The following is a 14,272-nucleotide window of genomic DNA, read 5'->3' as shown; positions in this document are numbered from 1 at the left end:
ATTTAGATTTAGCTAATGGACACTTAAAGTCATACTGATTTTTCCCCTAAGACCTACAGCCATCTATAACATTTTTTTAAAAATTGAGCTTTAAATGAAAGTTAACACAGTTGACTATTTCTAAGAATACACAGAAATATTCTTGATTAAAATCGAAATTTATGTAACCCCCATCATATTCAAGTTTTTAAAATCTCTGTGAAAACAAAAGATAAATAATACATGAAAGAGTAAATTAGGGTTTTTATTATTAGCTGCTATATAGAGTAGTCAAGTTTCACAAAAGTACTAGTCATCATTATTGTAGATTCAACACTAAAATTACACCGGGAACCTAGAAATTTGTATTGGAATAAATAAAATGTAACTCTAAGACTTTTCAAGAAGTCTTATTTTTAGGACATTCTCATTTCTGTCAGCTGTTACTTTATCCTCTAAAGCTCTGTTTCTTACGTTAGGTGAGGATAAATATGTTAACACTGATCAATTGTCTAAGAATTGTCTGTCAGTCAGTGGTAAAATATAGTCTTTCATATATTGAACTCTTTTAGAACCTGTCAATAATTCCTACAATTGTGATCAGGAAAGGGAAGAGATGGATTGGAATATTCCCCCCATCATCATCTCTTCCCAGATTTGGGGGTTACTTCAGCAGGAACAGGATGTGTGGAAGAGAGAATAAAGTAAGAGAATGTTTCCAATTGATATCTACCTATTCACAAGAAGTATCTTTTTCTTCCTTTTAACTGAGGGATGCTTCAAGAGCAAAATATCAGTAACTTGTATTTTTCCTCTCATACTACCTTTTTTAATAGCTGCAGTAAATCTGTGAATTTAGTAGGTTAGTTTTTTCTTTTACAGATGAGAAAACTAAAACAAGTTAATTAATTTGTAAAGATTGCACACAATTCAATGAAAGAATTAGGACTGTAATAGAGGTTTTTGACTTTAAGAGAGCTGTACTTATTTCTCTGCATATTGCCTGAGTAGTCCACAGAAAATGGATAATAAAATCATTGACAAGTTAATGCATGCAATTTTAATGGAATTAAAAATTGTAATTGTGTCACATGATAATAATGGCATAACAGACAAGCAGTGCACATAAATGGCTAAAATTATATGACTTTTAAACATAGCTGTACTTAGTGGTTTTGGCTTCTAGGAGGAAGGGAAAAAAGAACAGGGCAGGGGAAGATATCAATAAGATTTCTTTCTGGATTTGTCACTCTCAGTTTAGTTTTGGGAAAGAGAAGCGACAACATTGCACTTTCCCCAACTTCCTGTTAAAACCTACTGATGAGAATGTCTATGTGCTGCATTATAAGATGGACCATGGGCTTATATCAAATCTATTGTTCTTACAGGGCAGGATGGTGTAAGCAGAAAGCAGCTTCTTGTACCCATCACCGAGTTATTTTCTAGGTAGGGGTCTTTCCTTTTAGTATTTCAGAAATGTTTTTCTCTTAATCTTGAAAGAGAGAGGTGATGTCTAGCATTTGTGGAGAACAAGTTAACCAGAGCTATTACTAGGTGTGTTAATCAATTTTCTGTTACTACAACAGAATAACACAGACTGGTTAATTCGTAAATTCATAAAGAGAGAAGTTTATCTGGTTCATGATTTGGAAAGTAGAGAAGTTCAAGGGCATAGTGACAGCACCTGGCCAATGCTTCATGCTGTTATCTCTGGGGCAAAGGTGGAAAGCAAGTGAGCACATGGGTAGAGAGAAAAACATCAGAAATGGAATTAATTAACAACCCCTCTCAGTCATTAACCCAGTCCCATGTTAACTACATCTATCCATATGGGCTCCACCCCTATAACCCACTGCCCCCCCAACACTGCTGCACTAGAAACCAAGCTTCCAACACCTACATTTTGAAAACAACTACTTAAACCATAGTACTAGGTAAGATCAGAAAGAGGTTACTTTGACAATTGTTCATCTCACTTTTTGTGTCTCTCCCACTTCTTCCCAGGTCTCCTTACTCTGCCTTTTCTAAACCAAAGTAAGAAGTACTGCCTTCTTCCTGTTCTAATCTCTGCCCTGAAACAGCCAGAAATTCTGATTCTCAAATTATTTTAACCACAAAGAAAACTCCAAATCCCTTAATATAGACAAAGACTCAGCAAACTTTTTTGGTAAAGGGCCAGATAGTAAATATTTTCAGCTTTACAGGCCAGATGGTCTGTGCTGCAACTATTCAACTATGCAAGTTGTAGTGTGAAAGCAGCCACAGGCAATAAATAACCAAATGATCATGGCTGTGTTCAATAAAACTTTATTTACAAAAACAGATGGCAGGCTGGATTTGGCCCAAAGGTTTCACTTTGACAGTCTCAGATATGCACTATCTCTTTCATCATCCAGTTCTCTCTTGTCAAATTTTAAAGAGGAATAAGATAATACTAATACTAGTCCTCATTCAGTCATTTCAGTCATTCAATAATGAGGTATCAGAGTACTCACAATGTGCCAAGACCTGTGCCTTATGCTTCGGGGTTAGTGGTGATTCATTCAGGCTTGGATCCTAGATTAAGCTGCTTCTCTTCTTTTTTTTTTTGCAGGAGGAGGGCAGGGCTACATTGGCAAAGGATGACAATATTCCAAATTAGTACTTTTTTTTTTTTCAAAATATTCATGCTCTGCCAACAAATGCTTTGGTAAGCTTGCAAAATAGACGAAGTTTTCTTATCTACCTTCTCTTCTGAGTATTGTCTTGTCCCTTATCTCTCATCCTTTGGAAAGTCATGCCCCTCATTCTATTTGCTGAGAGTTTTCTTTCTTTTCCCTCCTCTGTATTCCACAGTCTTTGTTTTCCATTCCTCCTTCAACATAGAGCAAAATATTTTCTTGTTCTATCCAACACCAAAATGTTTGAACTTTGCAAATTAAACTTGTTAACACCATGTTATGATTGACACAGTTTTTTTGTTTTAAAAGTAAGCTTTTGAACTCAAATTATACTGCAGTTGGTGGTAAATAAGTATTGTCAAGTGTGCATCTCCATGCCTTACCCAAGCTGCCAAAGACTGAGCCTTTCTTTTCTGGGCATAATATAAATTATGCTGGGTCAGGAATAAATAGGGCCCTAGTGGTTTTTCTCAGTTTTCTGGAAGAAGAAATAAAAGAAAGTAGAGGTGTATTTTTTGGGAGGCACAGGCAGCTCAAGGTCTACCCAGTTATGCCTACTCAGATGGAAGGTGTATTTTAGGCCAGTGCATAACATTCTGGGAAGTTGGTACTAATATAGAAAAGTGGAATTAAACATTTAAATATCTCAAAACACAAATTTGCATTGTCTCTATTCCCTTCTCATTTCTTCTCTCCTGATTTTCCAATGATAGCTTTTGCTTAGAGATCTAGGTCATCAATTCTGACTTAATTATAAATTCAAATGTCTTTTAGACTATATTTATTGGGCAACTGATGACTGGGTATTTTGCATGAGAAATAAAATTTCAAGTGAATATGTAATGAATACAAAAATATAACAGGCAGGTTTTGCTCACAGAAAAGGGAGATGAATGTCTACAATAGCCTGAAGAGAGAATTCAGTTGTTATTGTATAAGAGGATGAGGATTATGATATACATAAAACAAGGAAGGAAGTCTATAAACTTTTGTATACTTGTTTGCTACCAAAAGAGAAAAAGAAACAGTCCAGTTCTGCATTCAGAAAACATAATGGATCTTGGCTTTCAGCCTACTCTGGTGTATTTATTTTCTCTGAGGAGTTGTTTTAAAACCCAGAAAATGGGTCTAAAAGGAGTTGGGATTACTTAGGTAGTAATGATTTACTGTTTAGTCCTGGAAGGGCTATAATGGCTTAGAAGGCTAACCTGTATGTGGTTTACCTTAATGGATTCATCTCTCTTGCTTGATGAAAAATTTCTTCAGACAACAATGAAATTATTGAGCTAATTGTTGTATAAACTCACACTGCTGGTATAAGCGCATCTTAAGTTTGAACTCAGCCCAGCACAAGTAAGATACGAACTGTGATAGTCAGCTTTTTGTCACTATAACAAAATACCTGAGAAAAACAACTTGAAGGAGGAAAGATTCATTTTGTCTCATTGTTCCAGTGGTTTTGGTCAGTACTCAGTCAGCTTCATTGTTTCTGGGCCTGTGGTAAGGCAGAATATCATGGCGGAAGAGGGTGGTAGAGCACAGCTGCTCACCCCATGATGGTCAGGAAACAGAGAGAAGGAAGGAAAGGGTACCATATATAGCCCCCAGGTTCATGGCCCACGATACAGTCCCTTCACCTAGGCACCACCTCCTGTTTACTTCATCTTCCAATAATGCATTGAATTAAACCCCCATGATATAATCACTTCTAGACACTCATCTGTAACCAAGTCTTCAAAAAATGAGTCTTAGAGGACATACTGGATCCCAACTACAACATAGCTGTATTAAAATTTTAAAGGTAGAAATTCATCAGGATTGTGCCAGTTAACCATATTTCTTAACGTGACTGAATTAGGAGACTCCTGGCAAGGTACCTGGATAATAGTGACATTATCTACTGATGTTCAGAGCTGAATATGCTATTAGCAAGTTGGGTGCTGTAGGAGAGGAAGTGGGTCCCTGATGTCATGCCTTCGAGGGTATATCTCTTGCTGGTGCTATTCTCCTGCACTCTCCTTCTCACTGCCATGTAGTAAGCAGCTTTGCTCCACCACACCCTTCATCCATGATGTTCATGTCTTAGACTCAGCTGACCATGGACTGAAACCATGAGCCACATTAAACCTCTTCTTTAAATTGTTGGGTCAGATATTTTTGTCTAAGCAACACAAAGGCTGACTAGTACAGGGATCTGCTCTCCAGGTGTCTCATCTTTGTTCCTTTCTATTGCCTACCTCATCTTTCCTCTCCCTCAGCTAGTGGCTAGTACTTACTAGTCACGTTTGTGTTTAGGATGTCCTTAGCTCTTTGAGGAAAACTATGAAACACTTCTCAGAAAATACTTTTAATGCATAAAATATAATCCAATGTATTAAACTGAAATGTATTAAGAAAAACCCAAATATATTAAAACAGAATTTAAAAAATTAAAATATACTAGTATATGTGCTTAAAATATTAAAAATAAAATAATAGTATTTACACACGTGTGTCCTATTTGTTTCACTTAATAGTATCGCCTCAATGTGCATCCACTTAGCTATAAATGTCTCTAATTTCTCATTTTTTATGGCTGAGTAGTACTCCATTTTATAAAAAATACCGAATAGTTTCTCTGGTGTGAGAAACTGAAAGTGTAAATAAGGACTAAATGTATAATAGGTAATGTGAAATGGGAAGAAAAGGGGCAAAGGGGAAGGAAGTGGGAGGGCTAGGGGAAAGGATAGAAGGGAATGGGATTAATATGAGAAAATGGAAAAATGGGAACAAAATCTTTGTAAATAGGGAGGAATGGAGGGGTTGAAGGGAGGTCTGGGCAAGGGTGAAAAATAAGAACCAAGAGAGACTATGTAAAGGTGCAAATTTCCAATGATGAATGCCATTATATTGTATACCTAAAATGTACCAATTATTAGAATGAATAATCGATAATGCAAAATAGGAAGAAAAGGTCCAAAGGGGTAGGGGTAGTGGGAGGGGCAGGGGAAAGGAAAGAAGGGAAAGGAAAAATGATGAGAAATGGAAAAAATGGAAATAAAGTCTTTGTAAATAGGGAAGGGTGGAGGAGGTGAAGGGAGGGCTAGGAATGGGGAAAAAATAAGAACCAAGATGCATTATGTAAAGGTACAATTCCCAATGAGAAATGTCATTATGTTGTATACCTACAATGTACCAATAAAAGAATTTAATACAAAAAAATAAAATAGTAGTTATAGCCACTATTAATGTAGTTTTGCCTAGATTCATAATGTAGCTAGTGGTTGGTGAAAAAAATTTAAATTTTTAAACTATTTTTCCTCCTTAGTCAGAGAGAAGAAAATTTTCAAATCATTCCATAAGTTCTTGCAAAAATGCTCAATCATCCTTGATGTAGTTTTGCCTGACAAGCCACATATAAACCAAAAGAATATCTAGGGAAAACATATTCATTTATCCAGAGGAGCCACATTTAAGAAAATTGGTCTATGGGTGAAACTGGTAGAGAATGATTTCCACTGTACAGTGAACATGCTAGCTTCAGAAAGAGTGAACACGAAGACTTGGCCAATTGAAGCAAAGATGCCTATGTACTGCCATTATAGTGCTGTATTTTTAGGATAAGCATTAACATTCTTTCAGCAATAATCCAGCATTACCAATGATACACATTATGTCCTCATGATATTCTAAAACACCTTGCTTAATCCTTTTAATTATTATTTCACTTAATACTTATAACTTAAAAATGTGCTATTTCTAGTACTCTTATTTTATAGATAGTAAACTGAGACAAGATAATTAAGTTATTTACTCACAAAACATGAGAAGGGTCAGAGCTAAGATTCAAAATTAGTTATAGGACTTAAAGCACCTATACTCTTAACCATTTTGCTACAATGCACATCTTGAATGCATTGAAATAACAATCCAGTTTTCCTTAAACTTAAAAAATATATGAAATTCTTATAAAGAAAAAAAACTCAATGTGTGTGAATCCTCATTTTGGGAAATACTGACTTTATAACCTGAAGGCATGTTCCATAAAAAACATATATTAAACATATATTAAAATTTTTGCCCCTCTGCCAAATTCAAACCTTGAAACCCTAATCTTCAGGGTTGCTGTATTTGGAGATGGAACTTCCTAGGAAGAAATTAAAGTTAAGTCAATCACAAGAGCAGGTTCCTCATCTAATTTGATGAGTATTCTTTTAAGAAGAGACACCAGATCTCCCACGCTCCTGCTCCTGCTTGTTGTCTGAGGATAGTGTACGGAGGCAGCCATCTGTAAGACAGGAAGATAGCCCTCACCCAAACTAAATTAGCTGGAATGTTTATCCTGGCTTGGTAGCCTCCAGAACTGAGAGAAAATAAATCTCTGTTATTTCAGCCACACAACTGAGGTTATTTTGTTATGGCAGCCCAAGCCAACTGAGACAGAAAGTTTAAGTTATAAATTCTTTTTTAAAACATGGACTTACATATTTATAATCTGAAAAAAATGATTTTTAAAGATATCCACTAAAATGGAAATACACAATTAAAAAATTTTCACAGAATTTGTACCTATCCCCTATTTAAAATTATATCCTTGATTTCCAGTGTTGGTGAATCTTCCATAAGAAAACCTGAGCTTAACTATTTCTAGAAACCTGGTCGATAAAAGTTATATATTATTATGCCTATATTAAAATTTAATTTAGACAAATTATTTGTAACTAGAGAAGTAATGCACACATAGACTACTCCCATCATTTCTGCATGTTTGAGGTAAGGACTCCTTCCCTTCGTTAAACAAAACAAAGCAAAAAAATATAACAAAATTCTTAAGAAGAATAGAATGTCACATTTAGTTAAAACACAGATAAATCCAGCATAACTCGGAGTAACTCTTGAAGTGTATTTCCCTTTCAGTGTACACAGGTAGATTAATGTATAATTGCTGTTAGTGCACTATTTTAATGGAGATAATTTAGTGTTGTGTATGTTACAAATGGCCATTATAAGAATCAAAGGAGGTAATCCAGATGAAACCTTGAAAACTGTCAAGTGGATCATTATTGAGTTGTTTACTCTACATGACCGATATCACATTTTGAATTTAAATGATGTGGTCCTTTATTGAAAAAAATTAATAAGCATGCAAATTTAAAAAATAAATTCAGCACTTCCTGAATGACCACCACCAGTATTTTTTAACAAGGCGGTACTGTACATTATCAAGTAAAGTTTAGTGACAGAACATACATAATAAATACAAGTTTTGTTAAGGGAAATAAAATATTATAAAGCAGACTGATAAAGAATCTATTCTATGGGCAAAGTGGTGATTGTAGAATTCATGATCATTTAATATGGGAAACTTTTACAGAAAAACAATATTTAATTTCAATTCAGCCTACATCTCGCAAATACCAGCCAGGTATAAAGCACTGTGTTGGCTTCCAAGGCAAAAGAGAAAATGCTTGTGCTATGTTTCAATGTGCTTCTGTTCTCTGAAGGTTAATAGGTTGAAAACCTCAGTGTGGTCATTTTGAGATGTGGTAGAACCTTTAAGAGCTGAGACCTAATGCTAAGTAACTATGTTGTGGAGACACCCTTGGAAGGAATTAATGCTGGTCTCACAAAGTGAGTTATTGCTTCAGGATGAGTTGTTATAAAAAGGGAAAACTTGATCTCTGGCTTCCTGATTTGCCATGTGATCTCTTCGTAACAATTCTGGCATGCATCCTGACCTCACCAGAGGGTGAGGCGGTGAAGTCTTCCAATCTTGGACTTCCATTCTCGAAATGTATGCACTAAATCAACCTCTTTTCTTTATAGAGCTCCCCATGTCAAGCATTTTGTTATAGCAACAGAATGGACCAACACAAGTTTGTGTATTTATGTTTGGTTTATTTTATATGATGAGATTTGGTGGTAGCAGGGAGAAAGGCTTGTTTCTGGAGCTGTTAGCTAAAATGTGTGGGGTAAATAATTAATCTGCAAGAATGCATTTGCACAAAAAAACAGAGTGTTTTATGAGAAAATAGTAGAATATTAACAATATATACCTACTTTAAGGGCAGTATTGAATTGTCAATCATCGGCCAACTCTTCAAATATGTAGTTTATGCAACAAGCAATGTTTGCTTTTTGATTCTCTATACACAAAGCAACCAGAATAGATAATGATACACTAATAATGGAAAAGACATATATGACTTTTTTCCTTCATTCATTCTGAGTCTGAGGTCTATGTTAAATCTGTCTCTTCTGAAACTATTTTGGATTTTATGCAACAGTGAAAGGAAATTCCTCTCAGTAAGGAGAAAAATTGAAAATGATTTTTGCTTATGTATAATTTGTATATTATCACATGTATTTTGCACTCACATTTCCTTCTTTGTTTTCAGTATCTAATCACCAGTGAGGTGCTTTAGGGGTGTGTAAAGCCCTCAAAACTCTGACCAGTACTGTCTGCATATTTTTACTTCCAGCTTAGGAAAGAAGCATGTTTGAATGGACTGATCCCTCCACAATTGCTATAGTTTTCCCCATTGTATTTGATATTCTATTAAAACACATCAATCGGATGTAAGAGGACAAAAACATTCTCCAAACAACAAAAACAACAAACTCATATGATGAATCAATTTCAAAATGCTGAGTGCCCTAAATCTATAATTGTAATTAAAATTGTCAGATTTGTTAACTGAAGGAGTTGATTATGTAGGGTTCTTATGCCAGGGAGGGCAGAAAGAAAAAGAAGTTTATTTTTTTCCATATCTGTCAAATGAAAATATGCAGTGTTGTAGCTGAAACATGAATATTTTAAAGTAATAGCAAATGCCTGTAATTCTTCTTGGGCAGCGGTTCCAGGCATGTCCTTTACTGGCAGTGAACCACATGCAGGGAGAGTCTATCTCCCAGTGCCAAGGAGTTAATTATGCTTTCCTTAGACTCTCAGGACTTGAGTGCCTTTATTACACTTTTTTCTTCTCTTTTGCATAAAGCAGTCCAAATCGCTTCTCATTTCTCCATCAAATTGTCTCATTTTAACGAGGTACAATTCTTATTTTTCTCTTTGTGTTCCTGAGTAATGTTTGCAAATTGAATCAAAGAATAAAGACACTGTATGTTATATTTTCATTTTTTGCCCAAGGCTGATAATGTAAATCCAGCCCCCAAATCAGAGCGAACTATTCTCAGCAGGCTGGTGGAGTTAAGCACTGTGCTTTTCAAACTATCTTTAGTTTATATAGTTTATACATTAAGGAAAATAAATGCAATTGAAAATGCCTAATGGAACTGTCTGGCACATGTTACTGCAAGGTACTTAAATATAGTCTGATAAAAAATTAAAACCAATTTATCAAAATGGCAAAACATTTGGTAATTTGGACCACTCTTAATGTTCATTTAAAGTGCAATAGTCAGTAATTTATTCCATTTTGGAGATTTCAAGTTATCAGCATTTAGTACAATTTATAGCTCATTCTTAATTTTGCTATTATTTACTTTAGCAAATAAAAGAATCTTACTCTGCACAAAATGTGCTGATTCTCTCTGTGGAGTACCTCAGTGTAACAGATTCAGTGTGGAAAACAAATTGACAGCTCCCTACTACCAAACAAGAGTTTTAATCTTACTTTATGTTGGCTTTAAGCAGCTCCCACACATTAGTATCTTCAAGAACCAATCCAGAAGCTTGTTAAAATGTAAAATCTGAGTTTCTAGCCCCAGGGATTCTGATCAGAAGGTCTGGGATGGGACCAAATAATCTGAGCTGATTTTTAGTAATCACTTAAGTGAGTCTGTTCCTAGGATACCTTTTGAGCAATACTCATGGTGATAGAAAAATCTATCCTTTTTATACACAGTCATTTTATGTGTAAATTATTGATGAATAGGTTTAATAATTCTAAAATTGATCACATTGTTGATTATATTCACCTTTGGGGGTTTATATGATTTTTTAAAAATTCATCTTAGGAAATTATTCTATTTTATAGTGGCATTACAAGTTGTATTGTTAAGACGAAATCAAATCCATCAGATCAATTATTCATTTAATAGGCTGTGGTATGCACTGGCAGCTTTAAGCATTTGCATGTGTAAAGTCTATTTGGTTTTCTTAACAGAATTCATGGGGAAATAATTATGTTTCACATGGTAAAACATATTGCCAGAAAAACAAATATAACAAATGGCTAGTATGCATATACACTGGAAAGAACCGAATGATTTAGTAAAAGTAATTCTTTTGTACTACAAAGACTTCTAAAAGAATATGGCTTTGATAAGTGTACTTAATGCTGAAATCTCAGTGTAGTCATGTACTGCAATAATGTTTGTAACAAAGATTCTAACATCTATCTTATGGGGGGGGGTTTCTCACATAAGAGAAACCATTCACTATTTAACCTTGTGAGTCTGACTTATTTCATGAAATATTGGTCTTATGTTGGGTCCATTTACCTACAAATGCCTCAAGTTTCTTAATGGTGGAGTTGTACTACACTGTGTATAAATACTACATTTTCTTTACCCATTCACCTATTGATAAACATATACCTTTTCCAAAATTGGGTATTATAAATTTTGCTGCTATAAATACTTGTAGGCATGTTTCCCTATAATACGATGTCTTTAGTGCTTTTGGGAAGGTACCTAGAAGAGACATAGCTGGGTTGAATGGAATTTCTATTTTTAGTTTTTTGAGGAATTGCGATACTGGTTTACATTCCCACCAACAATGTAAAAGAGTTCCCTTTTCCCCACAGCCTCATCAGCATCTGTTAATGATAACCCATTTTTCCAATTGAGCTAGAGATAGTATTGATATAAAAGAGTGGCTTGCAAAGTGACAAAGATAATCCACTCCTGTATCGTGGGCAAGAGTGGGGCTCCAGGGAGCCTCCTGGAAATGTTTGTTAAATCTTGACATATTTCTCCAAACAGAGAAGTAGATTATAGAGGAATACTAGATTTCAACAAGGTGATATCATGTTCAACTTAAAGTGACAGTTTAAATAGAAATAACTAGACTTCTCCATGGCTCTGTATACAGCTGCTCCTCAACTTATGTGAGGTTGTCTCTGATAAACCCTTTGCAAATTGGAAAGATTGTAAGTCAACATTCATTTAATACACAGAAGCTATCAAACCTCATATATTAGTGATACAGTACACTACCGGATATCATGGTTTACCTGCATGATGGTATGGTTGACTTATTGCTGTGGCTAGCTGCTACTACCCAGTACCATGAAAGGGGATCCTACTGCATATTGCCAGCTTTGAACAAAATCAAAATTTGAAATACAGTTTCTACAGAATGCATATCTTTTTTACAGTATAGTAAAATTTTAAAAAATCGTAAGTCAAACCACTGAAATCCGGGACTGATTGTATTCTGGAATGTAGGAAAGAATAAACCTTATTGAAAGCACAAATGGAAATGCTGTAAAAGTCCTCACGGATATGGTGATGTAAATAAACTAGTTATAGGTGAACAAACATATTCTAGGTTTCAGGAAGGTAAAGGCAGAAGAGGGTGTGAATTTATGCACCACCAAAACTTTCAGTCTTAGAGCTTTAACTCTTCTACCCTAGCTCTTTTTTTAAAAAAATAAAAACAGAACAACTTTATTTGACAAAAGACAAAACAAATTATTTACAGTAGTTGTTTGCTAAAATAACTGAATGGGACAACTGATTCTCCTCCAGGTGTATCTTATAACCAACTCCAAGCAGAGGTTGCCCAACCCCCTGACACCCCGTTTTACTTGAGGGGGGAATGCCCAACAGAATCCGGCAGCATGGCACCCTCACCCCTCATCACCTCCCCTGCTCAGTGCTGTGGGAAATCCTGTTCAGCCCAATATACTCCAAGTTCCCTGCTACGGGGCATCCTGTGACAGTCACAATGGACCTGGGCCATTGTGACCTGGACAGTCACAGACATGGCTGGGTTGGACAACATGGGCAGATAGCAGCTTCAACTAGCTCTGAAGCTGCCATGCTTACTCTTTACCAGCTAAGCCTCAGGATACAGGACCCCTGACCCCCTGGGGCACAGGAAGAGGGGGCTGGAGAAGCAGAAGGCTCAGGAATCTTGTCCACGCAGAGAGCAGAACTCCCTTTCAGTAAAAAAAAAAATCTATTCCCACTCTCACAAGCAAGGGATGGGCCAAGCCACTCAAGAGAGGTGGGGGAGCCTTCTTGAGGGAACCAAGGGTCTTCCTAAAAGAACAGGGGATGCATTCTGCCTTTCTTCTGGCCATGCCCACCCAAGTCAGTCAACACCCAGGAACCCCTTCCCCTTGTGCTCACCCTGGCAATTTCAGGAAACTACAGACTGGGGCTCCTGGCATAATTTTTGGCCCAGTAACAATGTTATTAAGAACAAAAAATATGCTGGCTAATAAAAATATAAGATTATTGTTTCTTAGAAAATATAAAGATGGGGTATACTGCTGTTGAACTATCAGCAATGAAATAGCAAACAACAAAAAAAGAGCAAGATGAAGACCAATTATGGTGTGTTTCACTGGGAAATTCAGGCAGGCTCCTGCAACTCCAACTTACAGAAAAGTGAAACAAATACACTCAAAGCTACAGTATTACACTTTTAACCCATTTTCAGCCCCAGCTGTAGGCACTACTCCCTGCTTCCTCCAGGAATACCTTCTGCCCTAGCTCTTGGTAGATGTTGGAGAGGAAGACATTTCCTGGGTGCTGAGTGACAAGGTGGAGGAAAAGAGAAAGTGACAAAAGAGTTTCTAAGGAATTCGGGGCCCAGGACATTCTTGTCCCTAAAGATAATACTATGACAGGGACCTTAACAGTTCCATTATTTTTCTGATATGCTATCTGAATTTAAAAAACCCAGAACACGAGAACAAGAAAATCCGGTTAGGACCTAGTTGTACATCCATTACCCAGGCAAAAGGCCACAGAATCAAATCTATTGGTACTGTTTATGTTTGCCAAATGAACCATTTCAAATATTAAAATAACATCAATACAGGTTTCTGGAGAAGCTCACTGACATTAACAACATTAACAAAAATGAAATGCAAACTTCTGAACATTTGTCATATATAGAAAGCTCTGTTTTTTCAATTCTTTCCACAGAGCTGGAGAAAAGAAACATAAATTGCTGTGGTAGTAGGGGGAGGAACCAAGATTTAAGGAAAGCTTATCAAGGGCTTTGTGTCGTGCTATATACTTCAAATATCATCTCATTTAGCAAGTTTATAATATATGTGAAGTGTGCCAAAGATGCAAAAGACAGCATTGTGTGGTTTACAGACTTTTCAGGGTTTAATAATGAACATGCCACTTAAATTACTTTGCCAGTTCTATTTATTAATATTTGAAATCGAATGTCATTTTCAAAACAATGAACTCCAAGAGAGGGCTAAAAATACAAACATATTCATGTACATACCCCTTTACATTTTCATCTATATACCTTCCTGGAGACTTAGACAACTTTCATTGTAAGCATTAGGGAAAAACCCTCAAAATTATTTATGGGAATTTGTCTCTACTGTCATCATGACAACATTGTGAGAAAGGCCAGGGGGATGAATACAAGCCAAAGGTTGGTGGGAGGTGGTGGGTGTAATGCTCCCATTTTCTCAGCATTCTGTAGAGAAGCA

At 36.0% G+C, this 14,272-nt stretch overlaps 1 long non-coding RNA gene across 2 annotated transcripts in view; it reads right to left on the bottom strand.

The window, feature by feature from the left end:
• LOC147830383 (uncharacterized) overlaps positions 1-14,272 on the bottom strand; it is a 90,193-nt gene that overhangs the window by 33,018 nt on the left and 42,903 nt on the right. For both annotated transcript variants that reach the window (XR_015452236.1, XR_015452237.1), the window contains exon 2: positions 2,475-2,585. This is a non-coding gene — a long non-coding RNA (uncharacterized LOC147830383). The remainder of the gene's footprint in view (positions 1-2,474; positions 2,586-14,272) is intronic.

Source organism: Heterocephalus glaber, unplaced genomic scaffold (assembly GCF_053883595.1).
Source record: "Heterocephalus glaber isolate CG9 unplaced genomic scaffold, H.glaber_assembly_v1.0 deba00000122, whole genome shotgun sequence".
In the NCBI taxonomy this organism is placed as follows: domain Eukaryota; kingdom Metazoa; phylum Chordata; class Mammalia; order Rodentia; family Bathyergidae; genus Heterocephalus; species Heterocephalus glaber.
This window is presented reverse-complemented; position numbering and strand designations above follow the sequence as displayed.